The following is a 12,551-nucleotide window of genomic DNA, read 5'->3' as shown; positions in this document are numbered from 1 at the left end:
ACAGGACAAGATAGGAGGTCAGCTCGAGATACAGGTCATAAAGACCTTGCTGATAAAACAGCTTGCAGTAAAGAAGCTGGCTAAAACCCACCAAAACCAAGATGGCAACGAGAGTGACCTCTGGTTGTCCTCCCTGCTACACTCCCACCAGCACCATGACAGTTTACAAATGCCATGGCAATGACAGAAAGTTACCCTATACGGTCTAAAAAGGGGAGGCATGAGTAATCCACCTTTTGTTTAACACATAATCAAGAGATAACCATAAAAATGGGCAACCAGCAGCCCTCAGCGTTGCTCTGCCTATGGAATAGGCATTCTTTATTCCTTTACTTTCTTAATAAACTTGCTTTCACTTTACTGTATTGACTCACCTCGAATTCTTTCTTGTGTGAGATCCTAGAACCCTCTATTGGGGTCTGGATCCGGACTCCTTTCCGGCTGTAGTAGAGAAAGAGTTTAATAGACATGAGGCTGGCCACACCACATGGGAGATAGGGTTCCTACTCAAATCATCTTGTTCAAAGCTCATAGGTCAGGGTTTTTTCAAAGGCAGTTTGGGGGAACGGGTGGGGGTGGCCAGGTAACAGGTGCTTGCTGCTGATTGGTTGGGGCAAAGACGAAATCATAGGGGGTTGATGCTCTCCTCATGCCAGCTGAATGGCTTCTGGGTGGAGCCACAGGAGCGGGGTTGTCTCTGCAGGTGCAGTCATTGGTTCCAGGTGGAGCCATGGGTGTCAGACATGCAGAAAACCTGGAGAGGTATCTCCAAAGTCCAATCTACAGCAGTGGTGGTATTTGCAGGAGTAACTGGGGAAGTTGCATATCTTATAACCTCTGGAATAATGTCTGCCCTTTTGCAGGACGCAGGCTCCTCTCCTCCCCTCAGGCTGATGGCCTCCTATTAGCTTTACAAAAGCGATTGAGTTTTGGGCAAGGCCTATCATTGATACGGCTCCGATGAGTGGAGAACACTAGGTTCTTCGTCTCGAGTCAAATTAGAAAAAATGACACGGACACATGTGGAGTAGTTTTAAGGAGGAGGGAGTTTAGTAAGCAGGAAGGAAGGGGGAAGAAAGAAAGAAGAACCTCCTCTGTACAGACGGAGGGGGCTCCAAAGCCGAGAGAGGGAACCATACCTGCCACGGATACCAGCCAGGTGTACACACAGAGGCTGGAGGAGGCGGTGTCTGATTTGTATAGGGCTCAGGGGATTGGTTTGACTAGGTACGTCATTCACGTAGCCCGTGAAAAAGCTGGCGTCCCACCCTAGCCTTTTAATATGCAAATGCAGGGCGCCATGATGTTCTACACACTGGGGAAATGTGGGGGCGGCCATGTGGGGCAAGGGCAAGAAGGCAGCAGTAATCGCCATGTTTGGGTGGACCCAGTTTCCAATGGCCTGCATTTGCATATCAAAGGTTGCCAGCCTGGCTCTAAGAGCCAGGGCTTTACAAGAAACGTTTCTGGAGCAGCTTTAGAAACGAAAACTTCCCAAGGACACCTTTTCCTCTCTATCTGCCTAAAATAATTTCTTAATAACTCCTACAACATTATCATTTAAACTGTACCCTAAATGTCTTCCGAAGTTAGCTTGGCCCAGTAGCCCAGGAATAATTAAGGGAAAGGCAAGATGGGGGTTGGGTTAGCTTAGGTTACTGTTCTAAGTTTCTCACTGATACAGCTTTTGCAAGGGTGGTTTCATTTGCATAGCTGCCATGCTATTTCTTGTCAGTTTGCTCCTGCTTAACCTGAGCAGCTGTATTCAGACATTTGCTTTGCTCTTGCATAATATGGGTGAATTCTCCCTGATGTCCTTCCCCACCTTTTTTTGGAAACTTCATCTCTCCCCACCCCACCTTCATACACCCTGAGCTACTTATGAAGAACTGACTTGTGTGTACTTGTTTGTGGGCTGAGGGTGCAAGAGGTGGGGGGAAAGGCTCTTTGGGGGCTGGATGTGCGTGCTCCTTATTAGATGCCTTGGGCTGTGCTGTTAGATGTCCTGGGCTACTGCCTACCCATCCAGGCAGGAGGTTTAACGGTCCCCAGTTAAGCAAGAACCTCAGGAACTGGGAAGAATGGGTAGTACTTCCTACCTTTATTGAGATTCTAGAAGTTTTTTACTGACTTTTCTCCAGTCTGCTTACTTAGCCCTTTAGATTACTTCTCTACAAATTAGGATACTGCAGGGAGTGTGTGGAGGTGGGAGAATGCTAGGGGAACAGGTAGAATTGGCAGGGTATTTTGGCAATTCTTTAAGGGTTTATAAAGGAATCTTTCCTCATTGCCACTTCAGAGTTCTAAGAATGTCCCGCTGTGCCAGGACATTTCTTTTTCTCTGCTTGTCAGACTTTGGAATTTGAAGGGTAAGTCTCTCCTTTTTTCTTATGAATGCTCTACTGATAATTGGGGGCTGGGGGCAAGATAGAGAGGAGCCCTTCTCTTTTTCACTTCTATGGGTGTTCAGGATGGGAGATGCTGTGATCTCTTTCTTCTGTCACCTTTATCTGAGATCCTGCATGGAGATTATCTTTCCACTTTAGTTATTGTGATGCCCTGGGACAATTAACACATCTGTTCTGGTAACATCCTAGGGAACCTGGGTGAAATACTCCACATCAAAGAGATTTAATATCTTTATTCCTCAGTATTCTAGAGAAGAGAATTTTATTTGTTCTAACATATCAAATCGGAAACAAAATGAAAAAAATAAAGCAATTCCTTTAGTTCTATGACTGCGTCATGTTTATTTACTTCACTAGAAATTGAGTTTTCTTATTTACTTATTTTGCCAAAGCTTGACAGCTCTTGGTCAGCCTTGCTGTTAGGCACTTTCATGTAGTGGAATCTTTCAGCTTTTGTTCAATTTTATAACTTTGAAATTTCAAGTAATTTCAAACTTATAGCAAAGATGCAAGAATAGTACATCATTTCCAATTGTTCACATTTTGCCCCACCTGCGTTCTCATTCTCTTTTTACCCTAAAAATGTCATTATGTATTTCTTAAGAACAAGGACATTCCTTTATGTGACAGTATAATTATCAAAATTACAGAATGAATATTGATGTCACCATCTAAACAAGACACTGTATTCAAATTTTGCCAATAGTCCTAATAATGCTCTTTACAGAAAAAAGAAAAGAAAGAAATTAAAATAATTTTATTTTCCTGATCCAGAATCCAAACTGAAATTATATATTACATTTAGTTGTCATGTCTCTTTTCATCTTTTATAATCAGGAACAGCTACTTATCTTTAAAAAATGTGGTTTTGTCTTTTATGACCTTGTTGTTTTTGAAAAGTAAAGACTAGTTACTTTGTAGAACGTTCCTCATTTGGGGTTTGTCTTATGTTTTCTCTTGATTTTGCATTTTTGGCAGAGATACCCCAGGAATGATGATTTGATCACTTTGCTAAGGTGGTGTCTGCCAGCCAGGTTTCCCTGCTGTTAAGTTACTATTTTCTCTTTCTAACTATTAAGTAATTTATAGAAGATGCTTTGATACTATGTAAATGTTCTCTTCCTCGTCAAACTTTAACCTACTGGTTTTAACATCCATTGATACTTCTTAACCCATCATGTTTACTATGATGGTGTCAAATAGCAAAATTCTAATTCCATCATTCCTTCCATGTTTATTAGTTGACATCTAAGAGTTTCAATAACAAAGGGCTTTCTTTCTCCCCTAGTTATATATTTATTTATATCAGTATGAACTCATGAGTTATTTTATTCAGTGGTATATTATCTGTTACTATCACTATTTTTTTGTGTATCCATGTGTCCATTTGTCCATGGTGTCATGGTGTACAGATGTGGCCTTTGATTTATCACCTGTATCTTTTTGACTGGTCACCAATCATCCTCTAAGCACACACTTACTTTTCAGTGTCACAAGATATTGCAGATTAATCGTATACTTTCCCAATCACAGCCCTGGATTCAGTCATTTTGCTGGGAAGCCTTGTCCCTTTTAGTGGAAAAGGGTATTTAAAACCGAAATGTGAGCATTAGATATGGTAATTGCTGTCAGAGTATTGCTGCTTCTAGGGCCTCTAAAAGGACAGAAATAGGAAATACATGTATGTGTTTATCATGCACACACACTATACATACATATATATAAGGTTGGTGCAAAATAATTGCTGTATTTACCACTAACAGTAATGGGAAAAACTACAATTACTTTTGCACCAACCTAATACATGTATTTCTGTTTCTATCTATCCATGTATGTATCTAGCTATCTACCTATCCATCCATTAAAAGCCATAAGTTTATTTGGATATTGACAATTCCAATCCTTCAACACAGTGTTCATTCTACTCTTCGTTCTTCCTATATTGGCAACTCCCTTCCTTTTTTCACTATTTTACTACTTAGAGTAGACTTTCTTTTTCTGGGAATGATTTCAGCACAACCCTCTCTTCACTCTTCTATCTAGTTTTTCCAGACCCTCCCTTCTCCTTTGCTTTCTGCAGGGGTTTGTGGCATGAGCTTCAGAGAAGGCACTGCTGAGAACTCAGTGCACAATTTTCTACTTGTGTGTAATTCGAAGTTTGAAGAGTTTTGTGTCTTCTAGTTATACTGAGGATTTGCTTCTTCTTTTTTGTTTGTTTATTTGTTTTGTTTTAAGGTAAGAAGCTCCAGGTCTTTGTATTGCTTCTGGAATATAGACTAAATTATGAGGTACGTTGGGTTATTAAAGGTATGGACGATAAGTCTAGAAATTGCCAGAACCAAGGCTTGAGGGTTTAATTCAGTTGTTCTACAACAAACCCCCATGAGTGTAGGAGCACATGGGCAGGCATGAATCATATGTCCAGCAGTGTGAAGGATACACCTGACACTTCACACAGGCCGAAAGTTCAGCATAGAGCCTGGATGCTCTGCACAGTCACCCACAGGGTAGACGATACCCTCAGCACCATTCTACACCACCATCGCCTGCCCAACCAGGACCTCTCCCGAGCAGAAACTCCTCCATAAAACCATCTAGTTTCTCCACTCTCTACTGACCCACTCTTCTGAGGATCCCCTCAATCATCCTTTTAAATGTTAGACACATTCTACAACCTGCTTGGGCTGTGGAGGGTTCCACCCACGTTCTTTTTGAAGATTCAGTAAGAAAAAAGTTGTCCCTGAGTAAATGTACTATTTCATTTCATTCAAATGGTGTACAGACATTATCATGACAGATCAAATCACCTGGTATCTGGTGACACCAATTACTCACACAATAGTCAGTTCAGAGCCAGCTGCCTCTGCTTACTATAGTATTTATAAAAGCACTCACCAACAGCCAGGAGGGCAAGATGAAAAGACTCTGGATGTGGTATATCCATAATTGATCAAAATAACTGCTACAGTTGTTTTCTATAGGTCTGTTAACAAGCTTATTAAGACCAGCATGATTATAACAGCCTATATGAGGTTGCTAGAAGCTGCTTATGAATATTTAAGATGTTCCCTTTTGTGTCACTTCCCTTAACATTATCCTGTCACTGTGCAGAAACCTCCCAGGAAAGGATTAGTCTGTACTGCTGGGAGAAATAGTCTAAAGCCTAACTTCAGAAACAAGTCTCAAGATTTCCCAAGGTATTCTTTAAGGATCCATTGTTATTTCAAATGGATTCAGTAACTGCACCCATTTAATTGGCACCGAAAATGAAAGTTTATTTTATATATTATTTTTCTTTGAGATGGAGTTTCATTCTTGTTGCCCAGGCTGGAGTGCAATGGCATGATCTCAGCTCACTGCCACCTCCGCCTCCTGGGTTCAAGCGATTCTTCTACCTCAGCCTCCTGAGTAGCTGGGACTATAGGCACGCACCACCATGCCGTGCTAATTTTGCATTTTTAGTGGAGCTGAGGTTTCACCATGTTGGTCAAGCTGGTCTCGAACTCCTGTCCTCAGGTGATCCACCCGCCTCAGCCTCCCAAAGCGCTAGGATTACAGGTGTGAGCCACCGCGCCTGGAGGGAAGTTTACTTTAGGGAGAAATATGAAGCAATCTTGAAGATCTAATTACACAAAGAATCTTCAGCAGTCACCTGCTCTAGCTGGTCTATGCTGGTGACAGCAGAAAGTACGTGGATTCCAGTTTTCCTCTGCTATTTATATTGGCAATGCCATGAAAAACCTTGTTCACTGCTCTGAACTTTAATTCCATCATTATAACTGATGAGGAATCCAGTTAGATAAAAACACCAGGCGTCTCCCTTTTGGGCCTGAGATACTCTGTGAGTAAATTCAGGCTGCCATAACAGAATACCATAGACTGGGTGGCTTAAACAGTACACATTTATTTCTCACAATCCTTGGAATTCCAAGGAGCCTACAAATCTGGTGTCTGGTAAGGGCTCCCTTCTTGGTTTACAAACAGCCATCATCTAGTATCCTCACATGGTGGAGAGAGGAAAAGCTCTGATCTCTTTTCTTTTTCTTATAAGGGCATTGATCCCATCATGGGGCACCCCACCCTCATGACCTCATCTAAACCTAATTCCTCCCAAGGACACCATCTTTGTCAATATCATTTTGGGGGTTAAAGTTTCAACATATGAATATTGGAGAGGGGGACACAAGCATGCAGTTCACGACAAATTCCTGGGCTCAAGGGATCATGTGAGGAATCCCCTTCAAGTGTCACCAAACTACTAAGTTAGTAAAAGCCTATAGACTTGGCCAGGTGCAGTGGCTCACGCCTGTAATCCCAGCACTTTGGGAGGCTGAGGTGGGCAGATCACCTGAGGTCAGGAGTTCGAGACTAGCCTGACCAACATGGCGAAACCCCGTCTCTACTAAAAATACAAAAATTAGCCAGGTGTGGAGGCACACACCTGTAATCCCAGCTACTCAGGAGGCTGAGACAGCAGAATTGCTTGAACCCAAGAAGTGGAGGTTGCAGTGAGCTGAGATGGCACCATTGCACTCCAGCCTGGGCAACATAGCAAGACTCTGTCTAAAGAAAAAAAAGCCTATAGACTTAAAATTATAAGTGTATTTTCGATGAATATCTAAATATTGGTCTGAATTTTGGGTGAGCATGTTTCACTGGGAGACGGTAAAGACACATCTGGGTGTTAATCAATAAAGCTTCTAAAATGCCAACCCTAGGCCTCCTTGCTGAGTGCTTTATAGTAGGAAGACAGAGGCATGACCTTCCCAGCTTTGCTTCTGTCCTGTGGCACACAGCTGAGAGCAGGTGTCCCCCACTTAGAAAAGGGAGACTTGAGAACCTCAGGGATTTGAAGGCCTTCAAGAAATGTTCTCCTGCCTTTCTTTCCACTAGCATTTGCCAAGTCCCACCTGGTAGAGGACTGCAGAGTGTGTCCTTCACCTTCAGGGCCTCCTTTTGCCCCTTGTTTGCCCTGTTTTGTTCAAGCTAAGCACATCCTTAATCAGCTAAGCACATCTGTAATCAGGCTGTGACTTGAGTGACTGACTTTGGCCATTTCTAAGTCAAGAATAATAATCTCCTACTTTCTGTGATTATTGAGAGGTTTACATTACATAATATATGAAAAATGCCATTCACGGTGCCAGGTAACTGACAGGCAGTTGCTCTTATTATTGACCTTTATAATAATAATCCTAAAATGTCAAAAACCTTGATTCATGTAAAACTAAGCTCGCTGTTTTGCAGATCCTGTTCAGCTGGAGGACTGGCACTTGCAAACTTGCCTGGCATAGTTCCTGACCTAATCCTCATGAAGAATGAAATGCAGTTAAAGGCTCACAGGGTCATACATGCTGACTTGTGCCATCTGGTATTAGACTTGCTGCGGCAGTTCCCAGCATTCGTTGTGCCTGAGTGAGTTCTGGTGACATGGAGAGCATATTTTATAAATTGAAAAAGCTCTAATATGGCCTTCTTTGGGAAACACTCCTTTAGGCTCAGATAGGCTGTCTTAGAGTAGGAAATCCACAGGTAGAAGCTAGACTCATTTGCAGTATACCCTGTGGAGTTGAGATCACCCAAATCAAATCCAGAAAAAGTCAGTTCACTCAGCCATTGAACAGATAGTTATGGACATCACAAAGAATGATCATGGAAGAGGTCCTAGATTGCATGGCTGTGCTAACATCTTCAAGGGCTGAAAACCTCAATGGAGAGACAATGACAAAAACAAAAGAGAAAAGTATTGGGTGTATAGTCTATAACGTGAGGATGAAAGTGGGGGCTTTTAAGGAAGACAGATGAAGAATAATCTGGAAACAGCAAAGAGAAACAAGAGGAACACCTCAAGGAGCAGTGGAACAAAGGTGGTAAAAGAGGAGGCCACCTCCATTTGAGAGTGTTAGCAGAAGCATGATGTCTTCAAAGGAGAGCCAGGCTCAGGTGCGATGCAAGTGAAGAGAAGCCACTGACACAGGTATGTTCTTGCTGATAATGGGCTTCTTTCATCATGAGGACAATGGTTTTCTAACTGCAAGTTGCCACATATTAGCATTTTGTGGAATCAACTTAGCACACTGTGATTAGTAGTTTTAAAAAATAAAACAGGATTACATAAACAATATGAGTGGATAGCAGAATTGAGTCCAGTTTTATGAATCTGTTGTTTCAAGCATATGTGTGCATGTGGTACGTACTTGTAGACATGTTATGAGTGATGTGTATATGGTATGTAGGATGTGTTTGGGTGTTGTCATATGTGAATGGTGTGGTTTTGGGTATGTGTGGTGTATGTATGTGTGCATAGTGTATGTGTGTATGTGTACATGATATGTTTGTATGCGCTATGGTCTGAATGTTCATGTTCTACTGAAATTCATATGTTGAAATCTTTATCCTCAAGGTAATGGTATTAGGAGGTGGAACCTTTGGGAAATAATTAGGTCATGGAGACAGAGACCTCATGAATGGCATTAGTGGCCTTATAAAAGAGGCTGGAGAGACCACTTGCCCTTCCACTATGTGAGATTAGAGTGAGAAAACGGTCATCCATGATAAAGCATCCCCCACTCACCCAGACACCAAATCTGCTGGTGTCTTAATCTTGAACTTCCCAGCCTCCATAACTGTGAGAAACAGATTTCTGTTGTTTATAAGTCATCCAGTCTATGGTATTTTGTTATAGCAACCAGAACAGACTAAGACAGTGAGAGTAACTGTGTCTATATAGGATGTCCTGGTTGTCATATGATTCATATCCTTTGTGTGGGTCACGATGTGGTTAAGGGGATGTACAGCCTCATGTGGTGATGAATGGTGACTAGTAGTAGTCTTGAGCTTCTCGTGAACTTACAAAAACAGGAATAATGGACAAAGACAAGATGAGGGCCATCGTTTTTTATCTTCAAGACAGCCTGTAGCAAGAATGAGGCAAGCCTAATCTCCAATGCTGACAGTTATACAATCAAGAGAGGTAGGGCCAGACGAGATTTTACTGGGTTTGCCAAGGCCAATGGAAAGGAAGCCAAATGATATGGTTTGGCTGTGTCCCCACCCAAATCTCATCTTGAATTGTAGTTCCCATACTCTTCATGTATCATGGGAGGGACCTGGTGGGAGGTAATTGAATCATGGGAACAGTTACCTCTATGCTGTTCTTGTGATAGTGAGTTCTCACGAGATCTATGGTTTTATAAGGGGCTTTTGCCTCCCCTTCATTCTGCACTTTCTCTCCTGCTGCTGTGTGAAGAAGAATGTGTTTGCTTCCCCTTCTGCCATGATCATAAGTTTTCTAAAGCCTCCCCAGCCTTGCATAACTGGGAGTCAATTAAACCTCTTTCCTTTATAAATTACCCAGTCTCGAGTATGTCCTTACAGTAGTGTGAGAATGGACTAATAAACCAAATATCAACATAACAAGGCTTAGGCCAGAATTTAGGACAAAAGATTGTCAGTTACAGAGTTCTTACTTCAGCAAACATTGTTTGATGTCTTGGGCCTGGCCTGCGTGAGCTCAGTGCAGTTGTATTTGGAATTTGTGGGAAGTTACTGCCAGTCCTAGAACCATCCTAACTATAGGCTTAGACTCATAGATGTCCAGGGAACTTGGCGGAGTCAGGGACCAATTGGTTTCTGGCAATTTAGGAGATTTTATTCACTCATAGTTGGAGGACCTTAAAGTCCAGAGAGAACAGTATTCAGGTCTAAGTTCCCTCCAAATCCTCTAACTCCTTTTCTCTTGATGTTAACCAGAAAGATCTAAAGGGAAAACTCCAGGGATCCATCTAGTCCTCTCCTCCAGGCTCTGGTTCTCCCACACTCCACAGGCCAGGCCACGCTTCCTTTTTTACACTGTGCCTTTAAGGATCTCATTGTCCGTATCAAAGGACTGGGCTCTATCAAGATGACAAAGAGCAGAGTAAAAAAGGTATTCTAAAGCAATTAGTTTAGAACAAACAAAGGAACAAAAAGCAAGTCATTATGCAAATATATGGCCATCCAAGGCACTTAGCCTTTAAGGAGTGTTGTCATTTCAAGAAGATTCAGGGTTTTTAGTTTTGTTTTGTTTTCCTTTTTGGTTAGTTCAAACAATTTCGTATGAAAATGTGACCTCCTTTTGATTGGTCTTATTTAACCTTTATAGCATAAGGCTTTACACCTATATATTTTGCCTAATTAAAGGTTAATTTTCTTTTCCTGGTCTAGGAAGGCCCAGCAAGCCCTCTACTAGCTCCTAGTAGCAGCCACAAGGTAGGCTGGTGCATGTCCTGTTCCCCAGGCTGCCTGGGGAGAGCGGTGAGCCACAGGGCCCTCCCGTTTATGAAACTAGCTACGTGCCTACTTATCTCACTGAGAGCAGCCCCACACCAGAAACTGTGCTATATTCAAGTAGCTAGTAAACCAACAGTCCTTTAAAAAAAGTTTTGCTAGGCCAGGCACAGTGGCTCATGCCTGTAATCCCTGCACTTTGCGAGGTTGAGGCGGGCAGATCACTTGAGGCCAGGAGTTCAAGACCAACCTGGGCAACATGGTGAAACCCCATATCTACTAAAAATACAAAAATTAGCTGGGCATGGTGGCGCATGACTCTAATACCAGCTAGTCAGGTGGCAGAGGCAGGGGAATTGCTTAAACTCGGGAGGCAGAGGCTGAAGTGAACTGAGATCACACCACTGCACTTCAGCCTGGGTGACAGAGCGAGACTTAGTCTGAAAAAAAAAAAAAGTTTTGCTAAATGCCAACCCATGCTTACATTTCAAATGTAATGAGGTGGGTTGGTCAATTCTACAAGGCAATTTTTCTGAAGATGCGTGCACCCTTTGTTGGTTCTGCTGTCTCATTGGTGAGTGATTTTGGCATTAGAATTGTGAAGAAGGGTTTACATTTAATATAGGGCTATGATTTTTAAGATTTTTAAGTAAGGAAGTCTCAATGGATAGGGTCATCTTGACTGAGAAAGATGTTAAATTTGGTTTTCCCAAAAGATGTGTCATTGGGATGTCTTGTCATGGGCTCTGCATACAAGGTGACACTACTATGTTTCTGTCAATGAAGAGTCGCCAAGTTTACAGTGTTGAAATGGTTGATGTAGGTTTGAAGATGAAAGCAGAAATGCTTTTGCTATATCTTACCATTTTTGAGACTGTAATTTGATCACAATGAGTGGTAGTATTTTTGTGAAATAATTTCATTGTGTGCTTGAGTACCTATGAGAACATGTACTGTGACATGCAGCCATCAGGATCATAGCACAAATCTATTTAGGGTCCTGTGTTCTGTTTTTGCTTTAATATAGAAGGAAAGACTCTCAGTTCATAGATGCAAAGGAAGGATATGATGACATCAACTTTCAATGTGCCCATAGCTCACAGCTTTAGGCTGCAGTTTGGAGTTGATTACTCTTCCAGAATAAATTTAAATGGCTCTTTAGTGTCTGCTGCAGGCCTGCTTTCTATTCTTTTCAGAAACATGGAGTCATTTCCAGATGTTATGTCTGAGTGGCCTGGACAAAGGGAGAGGCAGAGTCTACTCTAGCATAGTGGCTTGTTTTAGCTCAAACACAGAATTAGCCAGGCCTAGCTTCTGGTACTATTCAAATACAGATGCCTGACAGGCATGCTAAATAAGAAACCAAAAAGAATAAGAAGTACCCGGGGCTGGGCACAGTGGCTCACGCCTATAATCCCAGCACTTTGGGAGGCCAAGGTGGGCAGATCACCTGAGGTGGGGAGTTCGAGACGAGCCTGGCCAACATGGAGAAACCCCATCTCTACTAAAAATACAAAAATTAGCTGGGCATGGTGGTGGAGACCTGTAATCCCAGCTACTCGGGAAGCTGAGGCAGGAGAATCACTTGAAACCAGGAGGTGGAGGTTGCAATCTCTACTAAAAATACAAAAATTAGCTGGGTGTGGTGGTGGGTGCCTGTAATCCCAGCTACTTGGAGGCTGAGGCAGGAGAATCGCTTGAAATTGGGAGGTGGAGGTTGCAGTGAGCCAAGATTGCACGATTGCGCTCCAGCCTGGGCAACAAGAGTGAAACTCCATCTCAGAAAAAACAACAACAAAAACAACAACAACAACAACAAAAAAACGAATAGGAAGTACCCACTTTCCAGACTAAACAACTGCTCTCCTAAAAACA

Source organism: Symphalangus syndactylus, chromosome 2 (assembly GCF_028878055.3).
Source record: "Symphalangus syndactylus isolate Jambi chromosome 2, NHGRI_mSymSyn1-v2.1_pri, whole genome shotgun sequence".
NCBI classification, from domain to species: Eukaryota; Metazoa; Chordata; class Mammalia; order Primates; family Hylobatidae; genus Symphalangus; species Symphalangus syndactylus.
The sequence above is the reverse complement of the archived record's forward strand: the minus strand, read 5'-3'. Positions refer to the sequence as shown.